Source organism: Leptonychotes weddellii, chromosome X (assembly GCF_054177405.1).
Source record: "Leptonychotes weddellii isolate Sample4059 chromosome X, ASM5417740v2, whole genome shotgun sequence".
NCBI classification, from domain to species: Eukaryota; Metazoa; Chordata; class Mammalia; order Carnivora; family Phocidae; genus Leptonychotes; species Leptonychotes weddellii.
Genome location: NC_138385.1, coordinates 41,275,960 through 41,282,937, shown reverse-complemented (window position 1 = coordinate 41,282,937; position 6,978 = coordinate 41,275,960). Strand labels below are relative to the sequence as shown.

At 33.7% G+C, this 6,978-nt stretch overlaps 1 long non-coding RNA gene across 1 annotated transcript; it reads right to left on the bottom strand.

Annotated features, from left to right (window-relative positions):
- Positions 1–1,224: 1,224 nt before the first annotated feature.
- Positions 1,225–3,468, bottom strand: LOC145717957 (uncharacterized). Its single transcript, XR_014141486.1, has 3 exons — positions 3,435–3,468; positions 2,620–2,732; positions 1,225–1,272 (listed from the first exon to the last, which is right to left on the bottom strand). It is a non-coding gene; the product is annotated as an uncharacterized LOC145717957 (long non-coding RNA).
- Between the last annotated feature and the right edge of the window lie 3,510 nt (positions 3,469–6,978).

Genomic DNA, 6,978 nt, shown 5'->3' with positions numbered 1-6,978 from the left:
ACAGTAGAATAGATCTAAAAATTGTGCCAACTTCACAGGGTTGGTATGAGCATTAGATGATTTCATGCAAATAAAATGATTATGATAATGCCTCACAGAGAGTAACCATTCATTAAATCTTAGTTTCTACACGAAAATGTGGAGGCCACTTTATCTCTGGGCATTTCTCAATCTAGCTAACCTAATTGTCCTCAGACTTTTTAATCAAAATCCTGTCCTTCATCCAAACAAACCAGTTTGCTCTTCTATACTGCTCAGACTGAATATTTTATCCCTGCTTGGCATAGGTTATTCTTTTTCACCAATCCACACTCTTACTCTAGTTAAAACCCTTACCTCAAATGGCATTCCTTCACTGTTCGCACTCAAGTTCTACCACTCCTTCAGTTCTCTTTCTATAATGCAAGTGCTCCAGTCAAATTTCCTTGTTTCACTGTGATTCTCTTGGTGATTCCAGCCTCTCCCCACCTCCACTGAAATCATCCATCCAGAGATGCCTAACTTGACCAAGAATAGAAGTCAGAATTTAAGTGTCACCCACACAGATTTCTATTTTTTTCCTTCACAATATAAATAAATATATTGCCAAGATATGTTTCTTTATTGTTGATTAGTCAAAGGGAAAGACAAAGCTTTCTGGAGACAATACTTAAATATTGAGTGCTTTCAATACGTAGGCATTGAAGTACAACTGTCTAGGATTATATCCTGATTTTTCTGTTTACTGAGCAACCTTAGGCAATGCTCTTAATATTTTTGAGATTAGGTTTCCTCATCTACAAAATGGGTAAATGAGTAGTAATCATCTCACAAGATTGTTTTAAAAATTAATTGAGGCAATGGATTTAAAGGGCTTAACACAGTGCCTGTAAAGAAGAAATGTATTAAAAAATGGTAACTACTACTATAATGACCATTGTTTCATTTAGTCTTAACCAGAAAATATAGGAGAAATTATTATCTCCATTTTACAGAACAGGAAATAAGTTTAGAAAAGTAAAGGACCTTGTTCAAAAAGACAGAGCTAATAAATGACAGAATTTGGATTTCAACTGAAACTGCTGCTATTCCACTGCATTTCATCTTGCTATTTTTCTGAATTTCCATGAACTTTTAGGTTTTAGAAGGACAGATTATTGCTTTTTGCCAATTCAACTAATAACACTTATTTTTTTTTCTTTACTTACAGCTATAGAATGACCAACCATGGAATAAACCATCTGTATCTTGTCTCTAGGTGCACTGCAGAATGAGATGTCTTCTATGTAAAACCTATAGATAAGTAGAAAAGGCTTATCATGTGCAAGTAGCACCGCATCACTGAGGGAAAGCCCTGATTTCTTGTTTCCCAGAGAGATCCTAAAACTGAGTATCAAGGTTTTGTTTATTTATATCTAAATGTGTATATCACTACTGAGTGTCCCTAATTCTTAGAACATATAGTAAAGCAATTAATGTAACCCCCAGAAACTGGGCTTAAAACTCAAAATTCAGTGTATATAGCGTGTAGAAAATTCACAGCACTGTTAAATCAATTACCTTAAACTAGTGTGGCAAAAGCATATGTGGCATGTGCAGCAAAAGCATGCGCAGCAAAAGCACTGGTCTAACAAGAAGCTCTTTGGGAAAAAAAAAGGAATCAGAGGTCAAATAAGTTTGTGAAGCATTACATGCTATAATTCCCTTCTAGGAAATTCACAAAACTGTATTAGTTAAGGTTATTTTAGTTGCAAGTAACAAAAATCAACTTTAGCTAGCATAAGCCTAAAAAGGAATTTATTGGAAGGATACTGTGGTAATATACAGAAATCAAAAGAATAGTTGAACTACTGAACCTCAGTAAGAGTAACTACTAAACACCTCAGCAGCAAGAGTTCACAGAACTTCCCAAATGTATATCCTTACACCAGTCCTGGACAGGATGCATAAAATCCTCTTGGAAATCTTGTTAAGAACTATAGTGCTTGGCATTTAGAGACTACATGGTGAGTCTTCAATAATTCTTAGCTGTCATTATTAAACATTTTGTGCCTAAATCAGGTATAAGACATTCTGATTTGGAGATATTGGATGGAGCACAGGAATCAGAGTTTTTGCATAACTTTCATGTCTGTGAAGTAGAGTCAGATTTGGAAACCACTTCTCAAACCACTTAAGTGATACAGACACCAATGATGGTCAGCTTCTATATCTCTCAGCTCAAAATTCTATGAAGACAATTATTCTTATTGAGGTTTTAAGGTTCAAATATTTTATTCCTTGACCAATCAGCTATGGCCAGGGAATCAGAACATAAGTGACTATAGAAGACATATTTCTGAGGAATAGGGGCAGTTCCAAGAGAAGGGGAAATTTTTGTGAACAAGTAGCCACTCTGAGAAGTGTCTGCTTTTAAAAACAGTCTAAGAGGTGCTTTTTTTTTTAAAAAAAATCTATTTAATTTTGTTGAGTCAGGCTTTGCCTAAACTTATTTGACCACAAAATCATATTTTTACCCAACATTTAATAATGTCATTCAGAACAAGAAATCTGAACCACACACATTAAGACACATTGATTTGAAAGTTATTAAGGTAAAGTTATCATGGTCCCCTCATCTTCACTAGATTTGTGCCTTACCTGGCTTTCAACTGCTACTCCTGCAGTTTCTGTTTCCATATGACACATGAGATGGTTTGGCTTCACAGTTCTGAAAAACATTTCTGTCTCAGCTCACTATCTCATGAAATGCTCTGTAACAAAACAAAAACAACAAAAAACAATAAAAAAACAAAAACAAACCAAAAAAGATGCAAAGGGATTTTATGTAATCAAATAATGTTTAGCAGACATTGAAACTTTGCATATATATACTTTGGAAATTCTACAAAGCGTTTAAGCATATAAAAGACTTTGAGAAGTCTGATAGCAAAGACAATTTTTCAACTGTGTTTAACCCAACATTTTCTCAATTTATTTATTGGGAGGAACTCCTATGAATGAAGCCTACTTTACCCACATACAAAAAGCTGAATGGAAGGCTGGTAAAGTCCACCTTTCCTTCTTTTCTTCTGTGTTGCCTCTTAGTACCTTTCTGGTCTAGGAAAAATAATCATTTTAGAATAGCCCCACAGAATTTCTGGTCTGAAATTGGCCCTAGTCAGCTATTACTTAAGGTATTTTTTCTAGATCATTTTGCCCTTCTTCTATTATAAGGAGAGCAAAGGCTATACCACATTCTCCTGAACAAGTTAAGTATTGTGTCACAGGCACCTGATGAAAGGCATGTTTAGATGGAAAATCTGGTAACTTGCAGTGGTACAACAAAAATAACTTGTTTTATTTTACAGCATTTAAAAATGTTTCCACAGAAATGCAAAATTGAGCAAGCCACAAAAATTGGATTAATCACAAATCAAAGAATGCCTGGAGTAATGCATAGATTATAAACTTACCTTATGCATCATCTTCTCTTGTTTCTGCCTTTCACAGATAATTTTCCATAAAGGTTTTTTTATGTATTTCAAACAATAAACACATTACAATAAGTGTGCTTGCCTACAAAATTCACTTGTTGTTACATCTCCTTTCGACATGGCTGCCTTTGAGTTTTACACATTTACAGAGCTAGGCTGCTGTGCAGTTTAGCATGGGGGTGACTTGGATAAGTTTTGAGGTTGAGCAGTCAATGCACCTAAAGCAAGAACTAACTGGGTCACTATCAAAGATTTTCCATTGCATTTTTCAGAGAAAGACCATAGCTGTGAGAGTCACAAGAAATACAGAAGATAAAAATATCAAAGCAAAATTGAAACAGAGTTTCCTGACATCATCCTCCCAGTCACCAGCTCTTGGCCAAGAGAAAAAAAAAAAAATGAAGCTAGGGCCTAATAAGCATTTTACTACGGTTATTTTAAATAAAGTCAAAAACAAAATACAAAGGGGTTAGTTCAAGCTGTCTGCCACCTGTTTGGGTCTGGCTACACGAAGCTGCCACATATTCCCTGGTGGCTCCCCTTCCTAACTACCTAACTTGTTAACCAGCCATCTGTGTCTCCTGCCATCACTAATCAGGGCAGTACACACATCTATTGTCCTTGAGCTTTAGGGCTCTTAGAGCATTATGGTTCATGCTTATGGCTTATTGCTTAAGGAAGCTGGGCTGGTTCACAGAAAATTTCTGAAACTCTCCTTTCCTCTCTTTATGTGACCCTCTGAAAGCTTTCCAGCTCACTCCACCATTCAATGATCCCTGGTTGGATTTCCATTTAATCATTAAAATCATCATCATCAAGCTGTCTTTTTCCTGGACTCCATCTGCTTTTGCTTTCAAATTCCACATGCTCTGGGACAAAGCACCCCTGAGAATTCCATCTATTTTGCAATCTTCAAAACTTGGGTTTGGCAGCTGATGGCTCTTAATAGTGAGAGAAGCCCCAGCTGTATGGCTCCAAAGAGGAAAACTGCACACACACATAGTCAACAGAAAAAAAAAAAGCAACAGGAAAAAAAAAAAAAAAAGAAAAGATACTGGGAAATTTCTTGGAGGGGCTGGTTCATTCAGATAGCTGTTTAAAATTCACTATACAGATATTTGTTAAACATATTATGTAAATAATAGAATCCAGAGATTCAAAGATAAATAAATCATAGACCCAGCCACACAAGGTGTATATAGTCTATTTAATAAGATCTCAAAGTGCTTAAGTTATAATTTGATTTAAGAGATAATGATTAAACTGGGGATAGGTTTTTGTCCTAATGAAACTTGTTCAAAATTTCAGAAAAGAGAAATAAAACACAACAGTGTGCTTTCCAGATTTATTTCTTATATTTTTCTTGTTTTACCTCATATACTGGATGTTAACCCTTTACATCTAATTATTAAATATCCACAACAATATACTTGAAGTACTATGTTTGCCTCACAATACAACCTTTCCATTTATGTGGGATTCCAGCTTTAATCTCTTAAATTACTTTCCAACATGAAAGAATACTTTTAATTATAAAAATCAGACCAAAACTTTGGTTTTAATCACTGTGCTGATTCAACTCTTATTTCTCCTATGCAAAAAGAAAAACAGTACACTTATTGTATGTGAAAGTCTTTTACCTCAAGAAAAGAAAAAAATGTTTTGATTATAGTAATTCAATCTTTCATTAGTAGTATTCAGTTTTGCTACTGCTTCTCATTCTAATATTCAGAAACTAATTAAGCAGTCTTAATTATTACTTGTCACATGTCTAGGATACATGTCATAGTCAATTAAGTGTCTTAACAATCCCTCACTCTGCTGTTTCCTATCCCTATTTCTCTACTACTTATCACTCACACCTAGGTGACTCAGACAGGAAGAGAGTCTAAACTAAACAGCATATTACAGTGATTGTGGAAGATAAATAAATACCAGGTGATGAATTTGAATAATATAAAGCAATAATACACATGAAAAAAGCACTCAGACCTGTGAAAAAAATTGGGTAAAATAATAAGTTCAAGCTTTATCTAAACCACTGGTTTAATATTGGTAGGGGTTAAAACTATAATTAAATTATTCACTCCTTTTTTTGGCCTTTGCTTCTCTTTCTAGTAACTTGCACACATGCATTCTCCAGATTCCTTTTGAGGAAGCAATCATGAAGACTAAACTATTCCAAAGGGTCTCTTCTTACCTAGGTAGTCTTTCCCTACTGAAATTTTCAACTCAAATTTCCCAAGTGGTTTTCAAGTACACATTTAGTATCAGTGCTTTGGTCAGAAAGAGTAAACTATTCTGTTTTTTAAAGTCTGCCTTCCTCAGAGCAAATCAGCATTAATAAATGCAAGAAATATAGATATTTGTTAAGTTTACTTCTTAGTCACAAAAGAGGAAAAGCAACTAGTGAACCAGAGCATATATGAGATATCCCTTGGGGACTTTCAGAAAAATTTGAACATGATGCAACTTACAAAGGGTCTGTCAACAAATTTATAGAAAATGTGTGAGCTCACAAGTAATATAAAATATGTACATTAAAACAATGAAATGTGAATCTTCTTTTAGCAAATTAGCAATCATTTGCAATACTAAAAATGCTCAATGCTAACAAAGTTGTGTGGAAACAGACTTCCTCATATATTGTTAGTGGAAGTGAATTTGGTAAAATACTTTGGGAAATAAATTTGAAAATAAGTATTAGGATTCTTAAAAATGATATTACTATGACTCAGTAAGTTCACCTTTAAGACACAGTACCTTAGAAATCATCTTAAATACAATACATTTTATGCATGATGATGGTCATCAGAGTGTAGTTTATAATAGTGAAAAATCAGAAGCAACCGATGGAGGAATTGTTTGGTAATCTATGATGCCATCCACAAAATGAAATATTGTGCAGCCATTGGAAATAATGTTTTTGAAGACTTAAAAACATATGCATAATATAGTATTAAATGGGAAAATAATACACATGTATACATACTGTATAATTACAGCTATGTTAAAAAACAACAACAACATGTGTTAAGAGAGAAAAGGGAGACTGGAAAGAAATACACCAAAATTAGAATGAGGTGATAAATTCATAAGACCTTTCTTTTCTTTAAATACACAATTTATCATATCTGTTCTTTTGATAACTTGACATCAATTTTAAATCTAATCCATATAAGTATAATTTTAAATTGAATACAATCTTAAATTCAGTATAATTTATTAAAATTCTTATACAGGGATGACAATTATAATTCTGACATTATTTCTAGTGTTAGTAATGAAAACCATGTAAATGCAAAATTAAGTTAATCCATCTTCACACATAGCTCTTTAGACATCATTTTATGATCACTTCATTATGGACACAGTCTAATATCATTCTATTCAATTTATGATTTGTTATCTGTGTTCTTCTGGTTCAACATTTCTAAGGGTTCAGTCTGCAACCAAAAAGATTTTTTTGTTAAGCTCTTTCCTACAGTGAAGGCATTTATTGTCTGCATGGAGATAAAATTAT